The sequence below is a fragment of the Sinohyriopsis cumingii genome, chromosome 15 (genome assembly GCF_028554795.1).
Source record: "Sinohyriopsis cumingii isolate HCF-2022 chromosome 15, ASM2855479v2, whole genome shotgun sequence".
NCBI classification, from domain to species: domain Eukaryota; kingdom Metazoa; phylum Mollusca; class Bivalvia; order Unionida; family Unionidae; genus Sinohyriopsis; species Sinohyriopsis cumingii.
Window position 1 is genome coordinate 144425501 of NC_142975.1, and position 27474 is coordinate 144452974.

Here is a 27474-nt window from a genome sequence, read left to right on the forward strand (position 1 = left end):
ATATATATATAATATATATTGATAAATATACAGACATATAGATAGATAAATAGATAGACAGACAGACAGATAGTAGATAGATAGATAGATAGATAGAAGGACAGACAGTCAGACAGACAGACAGAGTTGAAGAGACTGGTTTTTGTTTTTCTGAGGTCGTTTCGCATTCAGATAATGTTTTAATGAACGGATCAGTCTTTGATACTTGCATATCGAATTTTTAAGTCCGTAGTCATGTTAAACTAGCCGCAACAGAGCAGTGCTCATCCGGTAAAAAAAATTAAATGCTATGTCGATGTATGCACACATTCATGTATGAAGGTTTAAATGAGCGATATGTCTTCTTTTTTAAATTGTTAGTTGCAGGAAAGCGTCTTCTTTCATAGGTACATCAGCAAAGCTTTCTGTTGGTTACTGGCTGTGAATAAAGGAGAACAACGAAATCATAGGGACACATTTCCCCTCTTGGTTGAATAGTGCAAATATAAGGTCACATTTAGAAGATTGAACAAATTGGTAAAAATGACTCTCACCTCAAAATGAAGATAGGGAAAGGTTATGACATAATTTTATGATATATCAATAGGAGAGCTTCTGATTTCTCCGCCTATTTGAGTACAAAGGACAACGATATTTCAACGCATGCATAAATTCAAATATCTGTCTACTTGAAATTACTTCACCTTAAATCGTTCCTTCCATATGTATATAGCAAAAAGAAATATTTTGTAAACAATACCAAACAACGCTTGCGTAACACCGGATGTGCGAGTAATATAGAATCTATGTTGGGGTTTGGGCCGAGACAAGGAAATCTCAGTCAAGGGTTTATATTATTTGTCTCCTCAAGAGGCTTGCCCGAGTGGGCAGACATATAATATAAACCCACGACTGAGATTTCCTTGTCTCGGTCCAAACCTCAACGTAGATTATTTTTTTCACCCAATATTTACCTTTAAAGTAAAAAGAATTCTGCACTAGTGTTCACGTCCAATGTTTACATGCGGCGCATTAATATAAATATGTTAATGAGAGCTGTGGTGTGACCGTTGCGTCCGAAGTACACAGTTTATACGCGTGAGCAAAGAAAAATAAAAACATAAAACGTCGCATAATAATGACGTATTATCACATTTAATATATGGATGTTATATGAAATTGACAATAAATAATTAATATTTATTACAAGAAACTGTTTTATTTTCATCAGTTCCAATTTTGAAAAGTTATATTGTAAATAATAAAACGATATTGGCTATTCAGCTCTACTCTAGCTATACTTGGTACAAGCTGTAACGAAGAGTAACATCTTTGTTTAGATTATTCATGGGAAACTATCGTATATAACTATTCTTTTCTTTAGAGTAGGTGAAACTGTGTGTGACATACTTGTGTTGTCCTAAATATTGATTGTAAAATTACCTCTGTGTATAATAATAGACCCTCCAAAAACGGACTCAAGCGGATAACCATGTGCTAAACTTTCAAGTTCACGGATTCTTTGAAGATTTATTTTTCTGTCCTGGAAATATGGCAAGTGCTACAGTGAAATTTGCTTATGGAATTATGTGCTGACGGATAAATGATTCCTTCTGGCTGGTAAGTGTATTATTTGTCATTAAATATTGTATCTATCTTTTTGATTCAACCATGGGCACAATGGAGATGCTTAATAAAATTAGAAAAAAGCATGTTTTATATAAAACTTTTCTGGCTGTTACTAAGTTTTCCGTAGTTGTTAAGAGAGTTGGGAGGCTATGAAGTGTATAGGTCTAAAATATATATGCACGGAACAGTGTTTCCTATTATAGTGTTCATTTCACACAGCATTGAGAATTTTATCCTATCTGTAGCAGTCATTTTCAGGTCAGCTTCATTAAATGTAGCTAACAGTATATACTTTGTTTCACACGAAGTATTTAAAATTAGTTAGGTAGCTTTATCTACATTTAATGACGCTGATTTAAAACTGTCCTGAGCTAGGACTGCATATAGGATATAATTGACCGTGCTGCGTGGAACGAACAAGCATAATACCAAAAAAGCTCGACATCATATGCGTTAGTCCTTGTCTCTCTCTAAATGTTTTTGTAAGGTGTGTTCTCAAACATGGATTTAACTTAAGTTACTATATTTTTGTTATATATTTGTTGCTGTTGTTGTTGTTGTTTGATTTTAGTACAACTACGTCAGGCACAGCAGAAGACAACAATGGTTTCTTTTTTAAAAGTAGTTCTGAGCGCGTGGACACCTTGACTGAGACGATTGGTCTGAGATGACTAGACTGAGACAGGAAAAGTAAGGTTAGCAAAACAAGCAGATTTCTCTGTCGCATGGGTGAGAAAACTGAATCTGACATAGTGAACGTCGAGTTTGTTGTCTCAGCCAAAGTACGTATCCCTATCATTGTTGATATAACTCTTCTGTATATGCAAATATTGATCATAAAACCGTTGTAGACAGAAGACAGATACAAACGATGATATTATATCCCGCGTAGAGGAAGGAATAGAGTGAATGTTGTTGTTGTTGGTTTTCAATCCCAAAAACGTTCAGAGTGTACTAAGATGTCCAGCACGGGACTCAGCCAGTAACATGTTGTCGGTCTATCTACACGGGATACACCTGCAATCACGAACAAACGCCCATCATGATGGACTTCCTTATAAAATATCACAGTCAGAGTGATGAGAATTTGCTTTCACGCAGTTTTATTCAATCGATTTGACAGATCGACAGAGTAGAACAACATCCAACCCTTGATGCCTGCAATATAGACAGTATGATATAATATATGGCAATAGAGATATTTTGAGTAGAATATTTGTTTGATAGAAAGGGTCAAACACCCATTCCTGTTATGCAATGGGAAACGATAGAGGCTTAAAGGATTTATCGTTTACACTTTGAAAAGCTAAAGGTATACCATGGCAGGTAACCGCAATTAAAGATGCGAAACGATTCTTTCTAAAGTATGAAAGGCTACCCATGTATAATTTCCTTCTAATTACAATAACAAACATATTTAGTTTTGCTGTATAAAAGCGATACAAAGATAAAGCAAAACAGCAACAACTGTATGAAGTATGTATATATATGTATATTTTATGAAAATCTTGAATCATATTTACTTTTGTCGTACCATACGTATGGTTTTATTTTTGCTTTATAGATAAACCGAGATTACATATAAGAATTTCATTACGTATATGTGCATTAGCAATAAATATTACTTTTCTTCAAAAGAAACCACGAAAGAACTTATCTAAAATGACGTAAACTTACTTCCAGCTAATATTATCATTATTTAGATCAATGTACTTGTAACTGATACTTGGTATTCTTAGAACTCTCCGTTATTTCCTATCTTTTATATTTCATCCCCCTTGTTTACTTTGTTTAATTACATTTCAAAATGTATCAGGCAAATCAGATATTGTTTAACTGCTCATTAATTGCCAGACTTCTGAATATTTCTCATAGCAATTATCGATGACAATCAATAGCGCTTGCAAGTTAGGTCTTCCTTTGTAAACAGTGAGTCTCCCCAATTATGGCATAATTTTATGTTTGAGGCAATTCTGAAAAAAAATATTTCCATTCCAGTTTCATTACAAAAATGTTCAAGAAATTTTGTTTATTGTTGAAATAAAACGTAAATGTCATAATATTAAATACATAATAAGCATAAATTAAAGCAACAAATTTAGATAGAAACAAGTTCAGTATAACGAAAGCATTGAGCAAAAACTAAAATAGACCTGGACAAAGAACATAACCATGTCTCGTTCCAGCAGTGCACTCAAACTATTTGGTTAACCTTGTCGGAAAGTTTACGTAACTTTTCAAACAAGAATACATACGTATCAATTGTCGTAAAATTGTATCCAATTATACTCTTCTATAATAAATAAATCCATAACTTTCCGTGCAAAATGCGCTTGAATGCTTTAGACAAATCAATATACAAACAGTAAAAAGAACCTCTAAGTTTACAAAGATGCTTCCGAACACTGCATGTAAGTTAAAAATAGTATCACACGCACAACAACGCTTTTTAACAAGCTGTTATCTTCAATAAAGTGTTAATGTAATTCAAAAGATAAAAATAAAATATAATAGTTCTGATATATATTTAAAAATGTAATTTCATCGAATAACCGATCTCAATGACAAACTTTTTCCAAGTAATCTTATTTTATTTGAAAGAATATTTTGTTATTTCTGTCTCAATTTTTAACGGTTAAGATTATTACTTGATAATTACTTGATAATCAATGAATATAAGTGTTGGTACAGAGCAATGTTTATCTGAACCACTTCTCTCATGGATATGTAAATTATCTCCAGATCCATTATCGTTACAAATGTTGCATATAAGACTGCATTGTCGAGGTGAATAGAGCAGATCTGTCTTTGGGAAGCACGCTCTGATGACACAGTCTGTTCATATATGACGAAGCGAACGTGTTAGAGATTTGAAGAGGTAGTGGGTCATCAGATAAGACACCATTAAAGTGTCCCACCCGATTTAAAGAATATCCATGTATTTTGTTACCTCGTAAGATATGTAACCCGACATGTCACTCAGAACAAAAAATAGGCGTGCCTCAAAGTTTATCATTGGAAAAGAAAGTGTCACAGACCATTGCGTGAAGAGTTTTCCTAACAAGCAATGCCGTGCGAGAAGTAAATGAAGTTAGCAATGACATTTACTTCACAAAATGATCTGAATAGGTAAAAAGGTGATTTTATTTACCGTACGTATCAGACGATGCAAAATTGTTACCCAAGCTTATAATACCTATGCATTCAAAAGTCTCTTGAGATTAACACACAAAAACACATAGTGTTTGACAGAGGCTTAACAAAAATTGACCCTGTTACTCTAATGCATTATTTTTTTTCTAGACCCCCCAAAATTATCCAACACGTAAAAAGTTTCATTTTATTTTAATGATACAGTGATGTCCTTCATTTATAAAATAAGTACAGTTAGTAATTTATTCATGAAATTTTGTATAAAAATATGTTTATATAAAAAAGTATCACAAATTACAGTACAGAGAGGTATTAGGTGATTAGGCTCGAATAAACAGTAACAAAAGAAAGAGTGAAAACAAGCTTAGACAAAATTTATCAAATAATTTATTTACCTGGAAAAAAAATAAAAAATGAAAAAAGAAGAACTTACGGTTTTGGTTTTAAGAATCAAATCCAAAAATAAAAATCTAAGAATAATCCGTGAATTAAATTTTAGAAATCCTAGTAATTAAATGTTCTAATGAATTCAAGCTCAAGTCCCGATAAAAAATCCAAGATGGAAGGCGATGACGTATCCTTTGTGTTGTAGTAAGGTCTACAGTTCTGTGTTATTCACAAACAATAATCCGGTGTCTGAATTAATGAAATGTCTTTGTCTAAGAATTCTGTATGAGCACTCAAATTTTTCCAGAAAAGAGAATAATCCTTTAGAATCCAAATAATTCGAATAAACAGTAAAATGTAATTCCCAAACTGGTAACAAACAAACGAACACCTTGACATCAAGTGTTTAAGCCCAAACTAAGAAAAACCTCTAAACAAAAATTGTACAGTAACTCGAGACGCAAAACAGATTCCCGGATGAGGGTCAACCTTCCAGAATCTTCGAGAAGTATTTACGTCTAAAGGCACGTAGTCCCAGTATGACCTTGATAAAAACCAATCATTTTATTTTAAGAAATAGATAAAGATAAAAAGTTGTTTACTTGTCTCGCTGATTTCTGAAATCAAGGTCGGGAACTAGGTCAGCTTTAGGTGAGTATCACTGAAGAATCAAGGTCAAACTATTTTCTAAAAAATTATCACGTTCCCTGTAAACAAAACTACATTATTTTGACATATAATGAAATTTAAAACAAAAAGATTTTGAAATTTACAAACAATTAAATTAAATCAAATATAAATTAAATCACATTTACATAACAGAGGAATAAAAGAGAATTCATGTAAGACTTGCTAATTTGAGCGCGATATCTTCTACTACTATCGATATGCACACAGGTTTTGTAGACCCGACGAAATTTTGCATTTCACGTTTGAGTGCGTATAAAACATTGCCCAAAAATTCTAGAACGTGACTTTTAGATAGGCCCATCTACTTCAAAAAATAGATGCTCAGTGCACTGATGAATATATTGTAACTAAATTTGCTTTATAAATTTCCCATGTCCGTGCAAGTGCCTACCGGATCTGTATCATCCCAGGTTTCTTGTAAATACTTGTCGAGATTGTTGGTTGCGTATATAGCATATAGCAAAGAAATAACTATAAAAATTATGTGTGACAAAACAACTGAAAGTGAATTGATCAGCAAAATAGTCATCACAGTAAAATCCTAATTTAATAGTTCCTTTGTGTGAGTTTCTGTGGTAGATTACATGCAAAATGCATTTAGTACAATTTTGTGAGAATGTATTCCATATATGTGTGTGTCTGTGTGTATGTGTGTGTTTGTGTGTGATTTGGATTTTCAACGTAGCTTTAACAATTTTTCAGTCATATCGCTACGATGTCTTCAGTGTGGCAGTTTATAGCGATGTATATCATTGGGGCACCGTGCCACAGACATGAATCAAGGTGTCTCACCCAGTGGCATTGTTCTGACACCAGGAATAACAGTCATAACACTGACCTCTTAGTAGCGAGGCAGCTGTTAGTACCATTTTAAAATGCATTTGGTATGATTTTTCCGGGGTTTGAACTTTGAACCCGCGACCTACCGCATCCGAGGCTCTAACCAGTAGGCCACCTGAGCTATAGAATATATTCCATAGCAGTCTTGGTAGAATTATTGCTCAGATACTAAAAAGCTTTCAGAAGTTTCGAGATACACTTATGACGAAAACTGCATGTAATGTGAACACGCAGAACATCACTCTATGAAGCTGACAGATAAGAATTCTTTATTTCAAACTGCATAGCCCATACGTCTAAATTAAAACAGAAATATAAAATTAAAGTATTCAAAAAAAAGATCATATGTATCTCATGTACAAATATACCTACAGATTTACAGCAATGAACTATGTCCAGCATTGTTAAGAATGAAATTACGGAAGACATTTAAAGTACAAATTTGTTCCATCTATCTATAATCCGAGAATTAACACGAATGCCATAGTTTCACAAATATTTAAAGATAGAGTTCTTACTAGTAGATATTCTTGTCGTCATATCATTGAGAACACATGCTTTCTCATTACTGTTTCAAAACTGAATACGTAGTTGTTTGCAAGGCACTGTTCCATCTTGGACTGCGTAATGGAAAACGAAAATTAATATTAAAACCAATAACTAGTTTTCTTTTCAAAGATTCACTAATGTTTGTCAGATGAGGAGCGCAATAAATTGTGTAGCAATAAGATTTGAATAATCTAATTTTTATATTGAAAGAGCAACTTCTACATTTACGTAGAAGCATTTGTGTTCGAGTACACAAAAATATGTAATGTCTCGTCATATGTTCATCATCTGACTAACAGGATTATAAATACGACCCAAATACATGTAATTGTTGACATATGTAAAAGCATGGCCGTTGAGATATATAGACAGAGAAAATAGTAATTTGAAAGAAGTTGATTGAAACGCAGTTGACACCAATTTTATATGTTTTAGATAATATCATTTTCAAATGAATAATGTTCATATATCTTTAATAATTTCGTTAAACATGCGACAGAAGGAAATATCAATGACATATCATCAGCAAAACTGAAACTGGTAAGAAATAACATATATGATGTCCAATGTAGCCCTATGTTATTAACCGAACTTGCAATTTAACTTGTCTCTATATAAATTAAAAAACAAAGGTGAAAGAACACCTCTATACCTCACCTCATTGGTTACATGGAAGGAGCTGCATGCTACGCTTCCCCAATGCACATATTATAACTGTTTGCCATACCAGTTAACCAAAGTATAAACTATGTAGAACGTGTATTAAGCAAGCTTTTAAATAGTGTCCAATGACAGGCCCTATCAAATGCCTTACTAGCGTTTTGAACATGCAAACAAACGGCTGTCATGGTCTACATAATAGATGACAATTGCCTTAAAGGCATAGAGGGATAAGTTTCTTAAATGCTACTTTTAAAATCAGCCTGATTATCAGCAATTGTTACTTCAACATAATACATTCAAAATTTCTTTTTAATAACTGTCGTTACAGTCATAGATTTTTAGTTATTTTTCTGTTAAGTTATCAATTTACTTTTCAGTTACTGGATGATTGTAACATTTGTAAAAATTAGCTGGTACAAAGTTATGTACAAACATACAATTAAATAAACTCATCAAAAAGACATGAAGTCTGCTCATAAAAGTATGGTAACAGAGTGCAATAAAAAAAATATATTCGCTTTCCATGTCAAAACTAGCTTTTACATGCGGGGTTGTAACTTATGGCCATATTAAGTCAAATTTCTTTATAAGAAAATTGTTTTATTGTAAAGTTATCGAGCTTTTGATTGCCACCATTATAATATAATTATCATGATTTTATCGAAATCTGGCGGCAATGCAGTGTCATGGTTTAGCAAACAAGCTTTTTCCATCATGTACAACCTCCGTCCCATACCCCCCCCCCTCTCATACACACAGACACACACACACACACACACACACACTTACATACACATACAAGACCAGGATTCACCATTTAACAATTAATCTCTACAGCAACTTTAACAAAATGCTACAGAGTCCTGTGCCATATTATCTCGGGAACCATATAATTACGGCTGAGATTTTTAAACAAGTTAAATCTGTTTACAGTGTGAATTAAATTAAACCAGTGTACTGTCTGTTTATCAGCGGTGTCGTTTACATAGTAAAATGAAATTGAAGCGTGCTAAGAACAGCTCCTAACAATGACACAGGATAAAGACCGACCCCATGAATATTTAATAATCGGTCTTCGATATTGTGCATGGAATTAATAGGATTAACACCCGAAGCGTGAAAATAACTAATACAATATGCAGTTTCTGATCAAGGATAATGTTTCTAATGAACATCTGCGTAATCTGAACTTTGAAAAGATACAAAATGTAACGTTTCTACTTGAGAAAATTACCTTGTTCCAAAAGAGGAATTAGCATGCAGACATGTTTGCACAGAATGTGCTTAAGTTTCCTATGACTGAGCACGTCTGGGAATGTACTTTTTAAAATTCTTGTACATAGAACTTACTACATTAACTCCAGTAGCGAGCGGCAGTTTAAAAAAAAAATGGTTTTCAAATGAAACACTGTGTTACGTAATTTATTTGTACTACGTAATATGAATTTGTTTTTATTCCGTTACCTTGATATTGCCCTATTAATCCGATATATTTCTTATTTTCGAAGCACCTGCTACATGTATTAAATTTAGAAAATGTAAGATCCACAATAGTCAAACATAATCCTAATAAAATATTAATGTCAGGATATAGCCATAGTAATGTGTGTGTGTGTGTGTGTGTGTGTGTGTGTGTGTGTGTGATTTGGATTTTCAATGCAGCTTTAACAATTTTAGTCATATCGCACGATGTCTGCTGTAATGTGATGAAATGGTTTCAAATAATAAACCAAAACATTTGGAATTCAGAATATCATGATTGCAAAGCTTTTTTATTTCAAATTTCAATTACTTTGCTTACTAGTACTCGGTTAAAAATAAAAGTTGGGGACATAAAACTAAAACTATTTACAAAGCTAATTTAATATTAAATGTGCCTTTACAAGTCAGATTGGACTGTGTTCTTTGAAGCAAAAATTGGAAGAAAGCTAAGAAAGCTCCGAATCGGAGAAAACTTGCATGCATAATTCTCAAAGTTAATCCAGGCATATGGAAACATTATTGTACTTAATGGCCAAAAAAATACCCAGTCCTTGATTAGTCATCCCAACATGGTCACCAAACTCTCTTATGCCCAGGCGTGATATAGCGTTCATAAAACTGAAATGGACCTTTCAGACTATGCATCAGAGGGATAAAGTATGAAGACGCGACATTTTCTCATTGAAATGGTGAATGTCTTCTACTTTTCTTGTCAATGACCACAATTTATCTTATTCGTCTTGTTTGAATGAAATCTCTGTTGTAATGTATATTTAATTTAATTGTTTTGTCTGTTAGTTTCATTTTTTTAAAATTTCAATATATGCTATTTTAATGTAACATTGTTTACTTGACTTGATCTTGTCCGAAATTAAGTTGATTTCTTCTTGACCTTGTTGACTTATATAACTGTCGTTTATGTAAACAACTAATAATAGCTTCATTATTCTCTATCTTTATGAGCTTATTGTGAGAATTATTATTAAGATTAACAAGAAGTGGTAGATATGCTGATCAGGGTCAGGGTTTTGGATATTCCCAAGTGAATTTTATAGGCTATTGTGCTGTAAGTAAACAAGGGTATTTATACCATTCTAGGACATTTTTCCCGTTAGGTAATGGTTGTTTTTAGAAAATACTAATGTGACCTGAGGTCAGACAGAGAACTATATTATCTTGTCACTGTGAGGATTTTACCAGTAGTGCTTTAACAGCTAGCACTTTAAGTTGTAATATGTTGTGACCAGTTTGGGGTGAATTTAATTTCTTCAAATTATTGAATTCAAGTGATTATTTTCTCTGGAAAAAGTGCTCTGATAGAATTCTTGTATAAATACATTCATTAGAATTTATACTGAATTCAAACCTGGAATAAAATTTCTATGATTCGACAAGAGACTATTGGAACATCAGGACATAGAGTAGGCTGTAAAAGACACATCATCGCCTTCAATTTTGGATCTCTTCGGGACACGAACGAAGTTTAATTCAGGACTATTTATTAGTAGAACTTGTGTCTTTAATTCTTAGAATATTTTTGGATTTAATTCGCAATAACGTAATTTCTTATTTTTCTTCTCATTTTTCACTTTGTATTCACGGGAAACAAATTATTTATTAAATTTTACAAAGCTTGATGTCTTCACACTTTTCGGTTACTTATTTTAAGAGCATAGACTCGTAATAGAAAATTTGGCGCTCGTTCTTGGAATACGAAGTTTGCTAAAATATTTCCAAAACCTTTGTTTTTGAAAATTAAATTCCCCTAGTTTCGGAATTTTTTAAATCCCAGATATTATTTCAATTTTAGAAATCTTTAGTGAAATGAGTAAGCTTTTTATAATGTCATCAAAAGTGGAGATCTTTTTTTCAAATCCTACACAGGAGCAGTTAGACTTCTTTACAAAAAATATGAATTGCCTCAATTTGCCAGAAAATATCTTTCTGAGGCAAAAGCTTCTTTAACGAATCAAGAAATAAAAAAATCTTTGGGTCCAATATTTGATGGAAAAGAATGTTTTTGGATAAAAGTGCTTTGGTTTTGATTAGTAAGTCTGTATCAGACTGTATCATAAACGTAAAGCAATTAAATTTAAAATACAAGATGGAACACTAAGAAAGCTTAACCTTCAGAAAGATAAAGAGGATAAACAAATGCAAATGCAACTAGATAAGGAGGAAAGAGAGAGGAAAATGCTGTTGGAGAAAGAGGAGAAATAAATGCACTTAGATAAGGAGGTAAGAGAGAGGAAAATGATGTTGGAGAAAGAGGAGAGAGAAGAAAAAATGCAGTAACAGAAAGAAGAAAAAATGCAATCGGAGAAAGAGGAGAGAAAGAGACAGATGCAACTGGAAATGCAAAAAGAAAAGGAAGAAAGAATTTCAATTTAGATTAAGAGAATTAGAGCTGGCAAGTGAAAAGCACATTCCCACTTTACATACAAATTCAAGTTTTGATGTTTTAAATCATCAAATTAGCACCCCCTTTTCTGGAAAAAGAAAAAGATCAATATTTTTTAATTTTTAGAAAATTGCTGAACTTTTGACGTGGCCAAAGGAGTACTGGTCTCTGTTATTACAATGTGTACATGCTGGTAAAGCTCGTGATATTTACATTTCACTGTCACTACAGCAGAGTGCTAAATATGATGTGGTTAAAAACTTTATCTTAAAGGGTTATGAGTTGGTACACGAGGCTTATATACAAGGTTTTAGGAAGTCTAGAACATCAACTGACCAGACCTATATAAAAATTTGTAAAGGGAAAAAGCACGGCAATTTGATAGGTGGTGCTCTTCTAAAAAGGTTAATAAGGATTATGAAAATTTAAGACAACTCGTATTACTTGAAGAGATTAAGATCTGTGTACATAGTGACATTAAGACTTATCTTCATGAGCATAAGGTCGAAATCTTATAAAATGCTGCTCGTACTGCTGACGAGTATTCCTTAGCTCATAAGGTTTGTTTTGTACGTAAGTCTTCCATTCAGCCGTCGTCTGGGTAAAAAAAAAATCAGTTCAGCCTAATATGAGCCCTTCTAAATTTCAATCTGGAACAACTTTTAGAAATGAAGTTTCTGATAAGACTGATCAGAAATCCTTATCTTTCTCTACGTGTCCATATTGCAAGAAGAAAGGACACATTATTTCTGATAGCTACCAATTGAAAAATAAGCAGCACAATCAAGACAGACCTATTCCAAATGCTCTTATCTCTAAGATGTCAAGGTCACGGTCATGTATTGAAACAATACATTTGTTGGGTCTAATAAACCCAAGTCTGATTTTATTATGAAGAATTATGAACCATTGTATATCACTTATGGGTGATTCGGCTAGTCTTATAGCTATCAAACTTTTAAGAGAAGCCTTCATCCAATGAGAGTGTTCTTATTGAGGGAGTAGAGTACGGCTTTGTTAATGTTCCTCTCCATTGTGTAAATTTATCTCAAAGGGCCATTAGTGAAAATGAAGCCACAGAAGTACCTGTTTGTTATTTCATTAAAAATGGGATTCTTATGAGAAAATTGAGACCTCCCGAGGTTCCTGCTGGTGACGAATGGTCAGTGAACTATCGAATTGTAGTTCCAAAATCGTACAGACAGGAAGTTCATAGTCTGGCCCATGAAACTTCTGTTGCTGGTCTTTTAGCGATTGATAAGACTTATCACAAGATCTTGAATCACTTCTGTTGGCCAAAAACTAAAACTGATGTTGGCAAATACTGCAAATCTTGTCATACTTGTCAAATGGTATGAAAACCCAATGAGAAGATAACTAAAGCTCATTTTTCAGCATTCTATTACTGCATATTATGAACCATTTAGCAGAATAATTGTAGATTGTGTCGGTTCCTTACCCATGACCAGGTCAGGTAAACAATACTTGTTGACCATAATGTGTACGTCAACGAGATTCCCAGAGTCAATTCCTTTGAGGAATATTAAAATTAAAACAATAGTAAAGGCTTTGATAAAGTTTTTTTATACTCAGTTTGGACTGTCCGATCTAATCAAGGGTCAAATTTTATGTCTGGCATTTTCCAGCCAGTTATGCTTGAATTTGGCATTCAGCAATTCAAGTCAAAAGTGAAATTACGGTTCGACAGTGGAGAGACCTTCTGAGTCTGGTGATAGAGTTCTGTCTCTCGTTCTTCAAACTTTTCTTCAGATTGTGTATTACGGCCCTTACAAAATTAAGAAGAAAATGAATGAACTAAAGTCTAATAATACTAGTCCTGGGATGTAAATGAATTAAAGGAGTACCAGATAGGCAGGCTAATCATGCAATTAATTTAGTTGCACCTGTCCCACTCAGTGAGGATTTAAGCGAAGGAATGCAATCGATGTACTAATTTTGGAGTAACAAATCTTCGGAATTCAGAAATAATGAATAATCTGGAGCAGAAACTTTCACATTTACAACAGCAAGAAAGGAATTAACTTAAACAGTTATTACTTGAATATGAGCACTTATTTCCAGATGTTCCTACAAGAACAAACAAAATCTACCATGACGTTGAAATTGTAAATTCCACACCTGTGAAACAACACCGTTACAGGATGAACCCTCTCAAACAGGAATGCTTGAAAAAAGAAATACATTATTTGCTGAAGAATTATTTCATAAAGCCGAGTAAACGTGACTGGAGTTCACCATGTATACTTGTTTCGAAACCAGATAATACTTTCCACATGTGCACTGATTTTTGGAAAGGTGAACAGTGTGACTAAAACAGATTCATTTCCATAATCAAGAATCAATGGCTACATTGAAAAATTTGGAAATGCTAAGTATGTCACCAAATTTGACCTTCTCAAAGGATTTTGGCAAGTTTCACTAACGAAAAGGGCAAAGGAAATTTCGGCATTCGTGGCTCCAGATGAATTTTTTCAATATAAAGTGATGCATTTTGAGATGAAACGCTCGCCAAGTGCTGTTCAACATTTAATGAACATGATTATATCTGGTCTAGATATTTGTGATGATTACATCGATGATGTCATCATCTACAACGACACCTGGACAGAACATTTAGCGACAATTCGAAAATTCTTTGACAGATTCACTGATAGTAATTTGACAATTTATCCAAAAGTGAGTTTTGCCGTGCTTGTGAAACATTTGTAGGACATATCGTGAGACATGGACAAATTAAACCTATAGATGTTAAAGTCAAGGCTATCTATGAATTCCCTATGCATATCAGTAAAAAGCAATTGATGCGATTTTTGGGTATGGCTGGATACTATCTGAAATTTTGTTCCAATTTTTCTATATTTGCTGAAACCCTGACAATCCTGTTGAGCACGAAAACTCAGTTATATTGGACTGAAAAATGTCAGGATGCTTTTAATAAGTTAAAAGCCGTACTTAAAAGCTCACCGGTTCTTACAGCTCAAAATTTCAGTCACTCATTTAAACCGTTTCTTAATGCAAGTGATGTGGGGGTTTGAGTAGTATTAGTTCAAGAAGATAAAAATGGTGTTGATCATCCAGTGTGCTATTTTTCTAAGAAATTATATAAGCACCAGAGAAATTATTACACAATCAAGAAGGACTGTTTGGCTTTGATATTCACATAACAACACTGACGTTTACATTAGTTCATCTCTTTTTTCATTATTTTGTTTAGTTATCACAACCCCCTTACTTCCATCAGCAATATGAAAAACAAAAATCAGAAATTATTAAGGTCGAGTTTGTTGTTACTAGAATATAATCTTGACATCAGGCACATCAAGGGAAAAGACAATTTAATAGCAGATGCACTTTCACGTGCATACAAATATATTGGTTCATGTATACTTTGTGTTATGTTTTTACTACATGTATATTTGACTTATAGTAAAAAGAAAGCTTTATTGTATAAATCTTTCTTTTTTTATGAGGGGAATAGTTATGCATATTTAGTTTAATTGTTTGTCTGTTAGTTTTATATATAAAAATATTTCACTATATGCTATTGTAATGTAACATTGTTTACTGGACTTTACCTTGTCCAAAATTGAGTTGATTTCTGCTTGACCTGATTGACCTTTTTATTATTTAATTTATGTTAACAACTAATAATAGCTACATTATTCTCTATCTGTATGAGCTTATTAAGAAAATTATTATTAAGCTTAACAAGAAGTGGTAAATATGTTGATCTTGGTCAGGGTTTGTAACACTATGGCCACATAAAATACACCAAATACCCATTGGCCACATAAAATACACCAAATACCCATTGAGCAGTTATAGTTTAACATTATTGTTTTTTCGTTCATAATAATAATAATAACAATAATAGTAATAATAATAATAATAATAATAATAATAATAATAATAATAATAATAACAGCAACCAGTCTCTATGGTGGCAAACAAGGAAAAGAGAAAGAGCATAAATAATCAAGCTCCCAGACAACTTAGGTGTGAAAAAAACACGTGGAGGATGAAGATTACAAACATCTAGAAATTATTGATGCGATGAAACGTAAGACCAGAAAAGGATACTTTGGTCAGATCAGAGAAGAGTACTTTCGAAGGATGGGGAAATTACAAAGCTTAAAATTAAATGTAGGCGACACAGACGAGGCTGTTAATAACTAGGCAGTAGAAGTATGCATCTGTCATTGTGCATTTGTCCAAGGAAGAGTTACATAATTTGGATAGAAAGACTAGAAAGATAATCTTCGTCCACAGTGCCCTGCAGAGTTGATAGAAGAAAGGCTATCAGTAAATGGTTCACCGAATGAAGAGGCCTGATAAATGTGGAAGACTGTGGTAACTTTGAAAAGACAAGTCTTGGAAACTTTGCTAGGGAACGATGATGAAGATTCATAAGCTTAGTCAAGGAAGGTTTTCTCAACAAGAACGATCTATATAATTTTATAATTTGTTTTTTTTCTTTTAGTTTTTAAACGCATATAAAATTTAGTATTGGCCATATAATGCCGAGGAAATGGGAACCAGGCGCCTTCCAAAGGACAAACCGAGATAGTCTACGCGGGCTTAGGTATGTGGATATCGAACCAAAGACCTTTGGATTACGAGTCCGAACATGAAACCAACTGGGCTACCGCGTCTCATTGCTGTAATGACTACTAGTCTAGATGGCAGTATAGAAAAGGCAATCCATAGGCAGTTTATACGCCGAATAATATGGTGTTGAGAATACATGCAAACTGCTGCTTTAGGAAGAGCTAAGGAGACAGAAGGACTGATAATGACAGTACATGGCCAGTCACTCATGGTACACAAGACGAAACCGGCCATATAAAATCAACACGTCTAACCATTTTACATTATGTGCAGGAAGAGGGATGGTACAAATACCCAATAAATGAACGTAATAAGCTAGCCCAAAGCTCGTAAAAAGTTCTACACCAAGATCTAGCCGAACCCATACACAGGCAGCCTCGTACACTAAAACTTGGTACGATCACCGGACAGATAAATTACCTGTTGGGAAAATGGAGGACATCCTGCGGAATTTCAACATCCCGGTCAACCACATGATACAACGCAGGATACCAAACTTGGTACTGGTAGACAGAGAGTGGGGTATGACCTATGTAGCACGCAAAGAAGAAGAACAACGGGTGAGTAAACATTGAGTGTAGCAAGAGAGTCGAGTGGGAGTATAGAAATAGCCACGATCAAAATCGTTTCTAACCGTCCATTGGTAGCTCGGCCTGGCGTGCTCAAACAATTGGTATGATCACAAGACAAAGAACGTTGTTAAAAACAGCAAAGTCGAACTGCTGTTGAATTTCAACACGGGGACCAATCACGTGACACAGCACATGAGGTCCGACATAATACTAGTTGACAAGAAAAGGAACATGACATAAATCATAGAAATAATTGGACTAGGGACAACAAGAATGATACAATACCACACAAACTAGACGAAAGCACAAAGAAGCTCGAAATAACCATTTAAACCAGGCCTACCACTTAAAGTCCCACTTCTGGAACATGCAAAGATGTAACCGTATGTCACTGAGATCAAAGGCAACGTTTCCCGATCTCAAGTGAAATAGACCAAGCAAATAATGTAATATCGAGGTTGTGCAAGGGTTGAACTACTATTACTACTACTACTACTACTACTACTACTGCTACTACTATTACTACTACTACTACTAGTACTACTACTACTACTACTACTACTACTACTACTACTAATAATAATAATAATACACAAAAAAACACAATTGGTGAGTTTTACATACTTTCTGTTCGCTACGGAACATATAATAAATGATGAACGAGACTTTCAACATATTGCCTAGTCATATAATTTATCTAAATTTATAAGACGACGAAAAATCCCTCCCCCACCATAAAATTACGTAGGTCTTCATGATTCATGTTAAGTATATTGTTAGAAAGCGAGGCAGATTGAAAACAAAATGAAGTGTATTACAGGGTCATGAAAATAGATACACACATTGTCTAGTTTTCCTTTTGAATTTCTGTCATTTTTTTCTATAACGGTCAAAATGTAAAAATATGATATTTTATATGATATTCTTCACATAGGAGTGTTCTCCCTTGTTAATGACAAGATGGAGGTTGTAACGTTAATCTGATATGAGTACCGCTATTGTTTGATTAACAGAAATAAACATGGATCAAGAACAATAATATATAAATATGGGCTTTCCTTGAGTTTGCTCTAGTTAGATGAGAAATATAATATTGGCCGACGCGAAAACCTAAGGTCGGAGGATGGCAGGACCGTATTATCCACATAGGCAGTGTAGGCACTGTGTCTTGAGCTTACGAAAACACCATGTTACTGAAGAGTGTATATACAAAGTCAAGTCAATATCAATCGTTTTATTAAAGAAGTCATTGGGGCCTACAAGGACCTTAATCCAGCCCTGGTGAAGGGATCGTGTGTGTGTGTGTTGTGGTGGTGATGTGAGGGCGGGGAGGTAATATTTATATTTCACAGGCGAGTAAAACCATGACTTAAGCGAAACAAAGCCGTCATTATTTTATAACGTTCATATTCTGATTTTAAATTATCAGCACACGAGCACAATACGTCATTTTTGCAGACCGATAATTACTGTTAAAATACTACTAACACATTCAGCTCGTGGTACAAATTTGTTCTTTTACAAGAAAACAAAACAGAAATAGAAATGTTTTATATTTTTTTACAATTTAGCGAATTATAAAAGGATAACTGCAGTTACCAAATTATGTTGTATAAATACATTCAATATTACGTCTTATTCGATACAAAAGGAAGCACCAGGCACGTGAAATATTGACTTGTATTATGATCTTCGTTATTAATCTAATACCTAACTCATCTCTCTCTCTCTCTCTCTCTCTCTCTCTCTCTCTCTCTCTCTCACACACACACACACACACACACACACAAGCACACACACACATACATACGTTTATCATAAAAGCACATGTTCCTTAAAGTAATAATATTTTCAGAGCCATAGACAAAACGATCATTTAGAGACTAAATACGGGATAAAAGTGCATGTCCTGGTTTTTTGTTCTTTTAAAAAATGTATTGCAGATAGGTAGGTCTAACACAGGTCTATTCGTTTAAATACATTTGGCCATAAATCGACAAATTGATTGCAACTCTTGATTTGTCCCAAAGAATTATCCTGCTGTTAGGTGTACTGAATATGGGCTAGTTGGATTACTACTCGAGTTCGTAATCTGACACAATTGCTGCAGGAACACAATTCTGATGTAAGTAATGCTCTTCATAGCAAATCCACTGTTCTATATATATATATATATATATATATATATATATATATATATATATATATATATATATATATATATATATATATATATATATATATATATATATATATATATATATATATATATATATATATATATATATATATATATTAACACCCAGAAACCATTCGTTAAAAGACGCAGCTTAAGGGTTTTTTCTACAGTTTACTCATGCTTGACAAATATACCCATCGATGAATGCTTCTTGAGGCCATGAATTGAATTCAAAAGACCCTTATACATCGAAAGCTTTTGTTAATAGGATGTAGTTGTTAACAATTTTCCCCGAGGCATCCAAAACTGATAGTGACCTCTATTCTCAACTTTCTGGCTGTGTAAAAATGTAAATTTGCATAATAAAACTTCTTTTTAAGGAATTCCGGATTATCATTGCTTTGTACTGTAACAATCGAATGCATTTATACAAAGAAACAGAATACCCAGATCTGTATAGTTTTACATGGTATGCAATTAGTACAAAGCCACGTAGCTTCCGATCTGTATGCTTATATTTTAATAATACAACTGTATGACCCATAATATGGTATGACCCATACTATGGATGAAATGTCTATCCATTGACTATTCATTTAATTGCCAGATATTGCATCTGGAGGACAAACGCATTTTGTACATCTATGTAATCTTTTCTTTTCACTATTAAGAGGTAAGTAATACTATTCATAATAAATCCACTGTTCTACTCCACGATCATCGCCCCAACCCTTACACCAATTTTGTCATTTGAAACAAATCGCAAATAACTTTTCTGAACAGTCACAACTATATAAGCTAAAAGGAATATGTCTAGCGGGGCCGTTTATCTTACTACTACTGCTGCTACTACAACTACCAATAACATTCTTGCTAACTACTGGTATTACTACTCTTGTTCCTATTGCTACTGGTATAAATACTCTTGCTCTTTTGCTACTTGTATCAATACTCTTGTTTTATGTTGCTATTGGTATTAATAATCTTGTTTATGTTGCTACTGTTATTAACACTCTTGTTTATGTTGCTACTGCTATTAATACTCATGTTTATGGTGCTGCAGGAATTAATACTCTTGTTTATGTTGCTACTGGTATTAATACTCTTGTTTATGTTGCTACTGGTATTAATACTCTTGTTTATGTTGCTGCATGTATTAATACTCTTGTTTATGTTGCTACTGGTATTAATACTCTTTTCTGTTGCTACTGGTATTAATACTCTTGTTTATGTTGCTACTGGTAAAAATACTTTTGTTTATGTTGCTACTGGTATTAATACTCTTGTTTATGTTGCTACTGGTATTAATAATTTTGTTTATGCTGCTACTGGTATTAATACTCTTGTTTATGTTGCTACTGGTATTAATACTCTTGTTTATGTTGCTACTGGTATTAATACTATTGTTTCTGTTGCTACTGATATTAATACTCTTGTTTATGTTGCTACTGCTATTAATACTCTTGTTTATATTGCTACTGCTATTAATACTCTTGTTTCTGTTGCTACTGGTATTAATACTCTTGTTTATATTGCTACTGGTTTTAATACTCTTTTCTGTTGCTACTGGTATTAATACTCTTGTTTATGGTACTACTAGTATTATTACTCTTGTTTATGTTGCTACTGGTATTAATACTCTTGTCTATGTTGCTACTGGTATTAATACTCTTGTCTATGTTGCTACTGGTATTAATACTCTTGTTTATGTTGTTACTGGTATTAATACTCTTGTTTCTGTTGCTACTGGTATTAATACTCTTGTTTATGTTGCTACTGGTATTAATACTCTTGTTTATGTTGCTACTGGTATTAATAATCTTGTTTCTGTTGATACTGTATTAATACGCTTGTTTATGTTGCTACTGGTATTAATAATCTTGTTTATGTTTCTGCTGGTATTAATACTCTTGTTTATGTTGCAACTGGTATTAGTACCCTTGTTTATGTTGCTACTGGTATTAATACTCTTGTTTCTGTTGCAATTGGTATTAATACTCTTGTTTATGTTGCTACTGGTATTAATACTCTTGTTTACGTTGCTACTGGTATTAATATTCTTGTTTATGTTGCTACTGGTATTAATACTCTTGTTTCTGTTGCTACTACTATTAATACTCTTGTTTATGTTGCTACTGCTATTAATACTCTTGTTTATGTTGCTACTGCTATTAATACTCTTGTTTCTGTTGCTACTGGTATTAATACTCTTGTTTCTATTGCTGCTGGTAGTTCTACTAATAATACTCTTGCTGCTGCAACTACTATTAAGATTTTTGCTACTATTGCTACTTGTGTTACTTGTGCTGATAATACTCTTATATCTACTGCTACTTCTTTTTTTAATACTCATTGGCACGACTACTGTTATTGTTATTTCTACTGTTATCGATAATCTTTCTACTTCTACTATTGCTACTTCAACTACTAAAACTTTTGCTACCATTACTGCTACTTCTACTATTTCTACTACAACTACTTCTTCTATCACTCTTTCTTCTATTAATATTCTTGCTGCCGCTGCTATTACTGGTTTCACTATTACTACTGCTACTATTACTACTACTACTATCACTACAGCTAATAATAAAACCACCACTACTGCTACTAATTCTATTACTAATAATGCTAATAATGCCACTACTACTACTACTACTGGGGCCCCGAGTGGCCGAGTGGTCTAAAGCGCTCACCGTTCCGGATCACTGCCATCTCACCTCTGTCTGCGTATGTTCGAGTCCAAGGCTCGGCTAGCATGGGTACGTGGGAGAGCCTGCCAGTAGCTTCTCGTGGGTCGGTGGTTCTTTCCTGGGTTTTCCAGGGTTCTTCCTCCACCAGTTATACTGGCCGCCATATATGGCCTATCTTGTGCTGAAAATGGCGTTAAACCCCAGAACAACAACAACAACAACAACAACAACTACTACTACTACCATTACTAGCACTACCACTACTGCTAATAATAATACCACGACTACTACGACTAATACCATTTCTGCTGCTGATATTACTTCTATTTTAGTACTGTTGCTACTGATCCTGGTTTGAATTCACCAGCCTGTATGGCATATATTTGTCAATATCTTTATTAATCTCTAAATGCATTTATTTATATCATTGGCATCCGGAGTGAATGTATACTTAGATGAGAGTACTACCTCAGTTGCCATGCGAGTGAGTCTCCAATGCTCAAATCTACGACGATGTTCAATCTTTTATTGGTGGATGGGGTTGGGGTGCGTACAAGCAAGGCCATGGTTGCAGTAAACCGCAGACATATCATTACGGAACGAATAAAAAAGCAATATAACCTGTGGAATAATACTCTTCTCTACATACAATTTCACTTCATATAATGTAAGGTCCAGGAATAGCTATGTCCACTCTGCATGGTGTATATATATATTTCTTTTATACATTTCATATGATATGAACACCTGTGCAAGATCCATATATAAATAAGTGTGTGTGTGTGTGTGTGTGTGTGTGTGTCTAAAAGACTAGGTCAATATCACAAATCCTGCTCCTCACAAGTTTTAGGGTTACCTTGCATCTGTTCGTTTGATTACTGTGTACTATATACTTGTATCACACCTATCCGAAAAAATCAATAATTATTACTTTCATGTATATTACTTCTTATAAATACGATGTTCTTTTGTTACGCACTGTAACATCTTTTTGTACCTCATGATGTATGGATAAGTATAATGGGCCAGTGGCCTATATTACAAATAAACACTATTATTATTATTATTATTATTATTATTATTATATACAATGCTGTCGGGCATTACTGCGCACCTAATGTTTCCGTCTCCAATACTGAAACGAAACGTTTACCGAATTCGACCGATGGACAAAACAAAATACTGCAATGCTTACCTTTTGAAAAGATGCAAATTTGTCACCAGGATATTATGTTCAAAATAATATTAATTTTGGACATACGGGATACCACCCCCGTGTTTTCATGACTTGCGATATGTCTGCCTATTCTGCGCACAGCTTTGAAAAGATGTAATGTGTATCCATCGGGCTATAGAAATGAAATACATGACTTTTGACTGCTTATGTCAGCATTTTAGTCGAGTAATTAGTCAGGTTTATAGCTAGTTTTACAAAATTCAACGTAACAATATCAATAAATGGCTAGAGAAATAAAGCAAACTAAACCGATCTTGTAAAAAAAAAATAAGTAAAGTTCAACGATTAATAAAAAAAATAAGCTATTATTCGGAAGAGAAACAACAATGAATAGGATGTAATGTGTTTACAGCGTCTTGTTTATGGGGAGAATTACTAAAGACTTTAGAAACAGACTATACGCCGAGAAATTTCCTGAGAATGCCGTTCAAGCGGCAAGTTGACATGCTGGGCAAGAGACGATATCATATTTGTGGGACAACTTCTTGCAAAATTGGAAACTTGGATTAATATGCAAAAAAAATTAAGGTATACATTTCCATCTTTTATATAATGGATTTCTTTGTATAATTCTAAAAGATACATTGTAAACAGGATTGTCTGGGTTACAGATTTAAGAAGGTCATGGAGTGGGTCTTCATGTGGATATTTAGAAATCATATTTTCATATACCTTTCGAGCCGAAATGTGGGATATTCTTGTACACTTTATGAATATCACTTTTCTTAATTAAAATACAATCGTTCTGACCTAAAATAGCACCTGATCCAATGTTTACAAAAATGACGTATCGATGCGCAGAATTACCCGACTAGCAGAATTAGCCGACATTTCGGTATATATATATATATATATATATATATATATATATATATATATATATATATATATATATATATATATATATATATATATAGAGAGAGAGAGAGAGAGAGAGAGAGAGAGAGAGAGAGAGAGAGATCAAAAAGTTTATATTTTGCACGCTTTTCCAATTCAGTATTATCATTGTTTTTCAGACCACATTTGTTAGATGGTGTGATTGTAATTAATCTATAGTATATTAGAGTGCGTTCATAAATTCCTAAGCGGTAAAATAGTATTAATTCATTGATGGTATAAGGTGTATTAAGTCCTGCGACGATTCTAATACTTTGAAATGTTTGTTGACTACTTGTTACATTTTCTTTATTGGAAAGTGGATATTCTTAACAGGAAAGTCAGAAATCTTCTTTGTACATTACTCATTCAAACAAAGGGAGATTCATCGAGTGGCTCGATGAAGATAATGCAGTAATATTGTTTGGAGAATCAGAAAAAGAAGGCTTTGTATATTCCTTTTCTCATATATTCTACTTAATTTTGTACATAAAAACTGTATATGCTATTAAACTGACTATATATCAATCCATTATAGCAACAACATATGCAATCTTTTAATTAAACATGTCTGATTATGTCATATTGGTTGAACCATGTTAGGATTGTATATAGATTTCATTTCAGCTAACTTAAACTGTATGAAAAAAATAATATTACAGCTGTACATTGACTAATGTTTCCTATCTCCGACCAACGGTTAAGATCATTTCAGATATTATTATTATTATTATTATTATTATTATTATTATTAATATTATTATTAACAATTATTGGATCCTTGCTATAAAATCTGTTACGGACACTGAACACTGATCATTCGTGTAATCGTAATGGATAATGAGTAAAAATGACATAAATGCCGTTTGATAATTAGATTTCAGATACGTCACGCAGAACGGAAGAAACTCTTCCATGCCGAAGATGAGAAAGGTGCAATTCATTTTAATTACGTTACATGAGCTTGTTATGATAATGTGTTCCTCCATACATTTAATAATGAAATTCAATGCAAAGCTTTAATTAAGGGGGACTTTTTCGTTACGTTTGAATATTTTAGTGATTATTCAACTTACATTGAACAATTTTATTCCAAACTAAACATGTTATATCATAACAAGGACATGACTGCAGTAAGTAAGCAGGATAAGTGTTCGAACAATCCAAAACAGAATTTAATAAAACATAAATGTATGATGGAATATGTCATTTAGCATCAATAAGTATCATGCACTGGTTTTTTTTACCTCTCTTTACCTCAAAAGTCATTAGAAACAGATATGATCTTGGGATCTCTGCGATCCTACGTAGCACGATATTATACGAAAATACACTTCCCAAACAAGCTTTCAGATGAAACACTAGTATTATTTAACACATGCAGTTCCCGTGAAGGCATTTCACTGTCACTAAAAATGAAAGGTAAACACAGTTATGTTGTTTCGTCATTGGTATTGATAAGTTTGTCATAAAACGTGTAAATTCGTTTTAAGTAGGTAATATATTATTGCTAAGGGTGATCTTATTTAACACCCTTCATGCCTTGCTTATTTGACCACGATCCAAAATCCCTGACATGTCTAAAGCTTGCATCACTCTCGTTAGCAATATACACTTACCAAGCAGTTTTGTCATGACATGCAACGGATTTCCGTATCGAGTGCTGGGTCCTTAACTCAGAAGAAAACCCAAAAAAGTAATAATTTGTTTGCTCTCCAACTACGTACATGGAAGTGTGGGCGAATTAAGATTTAGTAAATCTATGGAAAGCTAAAGGGTGGTGCTACGTGAGATATATCTCTGTCTTGACATTCCATGTTATGAAATACAGCAACTCAGGTTGCAGTAAATATGTTAGTACCTTGTACAAGAATAATCAATTACATATAGAAGATCGTTGAGAGTTTGTTATTGCACTTACCTGTTAACTATAATATATCCACATAATAAGTAATTTTAGGCTGTATTAATGACATTCAATTTGTCCATTATACTATATCAAATTAGAGACAAGCACTTGTCGGATAATATTGATATGTTACACAATGGAATGCACTTAGCTTGCTTTTGATTGCCAATCTATATGTATACATATATCGCTTGCAAGAGTAATACATTTTCATGAATACTTTATACGATGGAAATGTTTGACTGATTCATTATGCTTAATTAACATCTGTGCAACTTACTTCAGTGTGCATGACCACAATCATAACTTATTAATCTTTTTCGCGTTCACAGAGGCATTTGCAATAAAGATTTGCATGGAAATAAACGGATGAATAGTTTGGACATGATTCTGTCATCTTTTCATCGTGTTCCAGTTCGCCTATGAAATACGATACTTGATTTATGTATATCTAAATAATGAATATGACATCTTTTGTATATATTATCCTTACTTGCAACAAAATGGATCCAGAAGGATAAAAATTTCCCAAGATGGCAATCAAAAATTGTTTTGTTACAGCATGCATGTTGGAGATTTTAAACAAACACACATGCCTATATTTAGAAATTCACATTTTTTTTAAAAAATTGGGGCATCTTCCCAACCCTAAATTAAATAGGCATGGGGTCCCCAGCCCTAGATTTTCAGCAGTAGAGAAGACCCTTTCTTTAGTAAACACAAAGAATATTGAGTTTCTTAGCAAGAACTGTCAGATAGATGCATCCGATGTTTGAATGTATCAGGTTTTTGAAGAGAGAAAAAACAACTGCTAAAAAGTATCTTGTATTTTGATTGTCTTTCAGTTTGCATATACTAAGTGTTGTTGATTTAATAGGGATTTTTTTCTTCTTCATGTAATCAATACTTACCATGAATAAGATATTACGGACAGAATTAAAAAACAACATGAAACACTGTATTCAAAGTAAACAAATTTCTGACACAGCAAGCATCATAATCCGACTTTCAACACAAGTTAGTCTCTAATACTGTCAAATTATAATCTGTCGCACTGTCAAGAACAGTCTTGCACTGTCAAATTATAATCTCTCACACTGTCAAAGAACAGTCTCTAGCACTGTCAAATTATAATCTCTTCCACTGTCGAAGAACAGTCTCTAGCAATGTCAAATTATAATCTCTAGCACTGTCAAAGAACATGATGCCATACGTTTTAAAGAAAATAGCTAAAAACCATGTTGACTGATGAACTTGATATTCCAGTTTCTTGACTTGATTACTTCTAATGGCAGAATGACTGGAATCATATGAAGAAAAAAAATGGCTTGCTGTTATGAATCACTAAGACTTGACGTCGTTGATATATCAGGTTTTATTTGTGTAAATTAGCACAATTTACCGAATACGGAATGTGAGCTTTGCTTTGAAATAAAATTAGATCGCAATGTATTTCTTTCAAAGTATCAAAAACAAGTCATTTGCTATATATAGTCTTTTTTATAGATATGAGTGTATGTATATATAATTTTGATATAACTTTACTATTGGTATATAAAATTGTGATCCGTCCATGGCGCAGTAATACGCATCTATAATCATTCTCGCG

The 27474-nt window shown here is 33.4% G+C and overlaps 1 long non-coding RNA gene across 1 annotated transcript; it reads right to left on the reverse strand.

Annotated features, from left to right (window-relative positions):
- Positions 1-1111: 1111 nt before the first annotated feature.
- Positions 1112-25674, reverse strand: LOC149782979 (uncharacterized). Its single transcript, XR_016414636.1, has 2 exons — positions 25576-25674; positions 1112-2766 (listed from the first exon to the last, which is right to left on the reverse strand). It is a non-coding gene; the product is annotated as an uncharacterized LOC149782979 (long non-coding RNA).
- Between the last annotated feature and the right edge of the window lie 1800 nt (positions 25675-27474).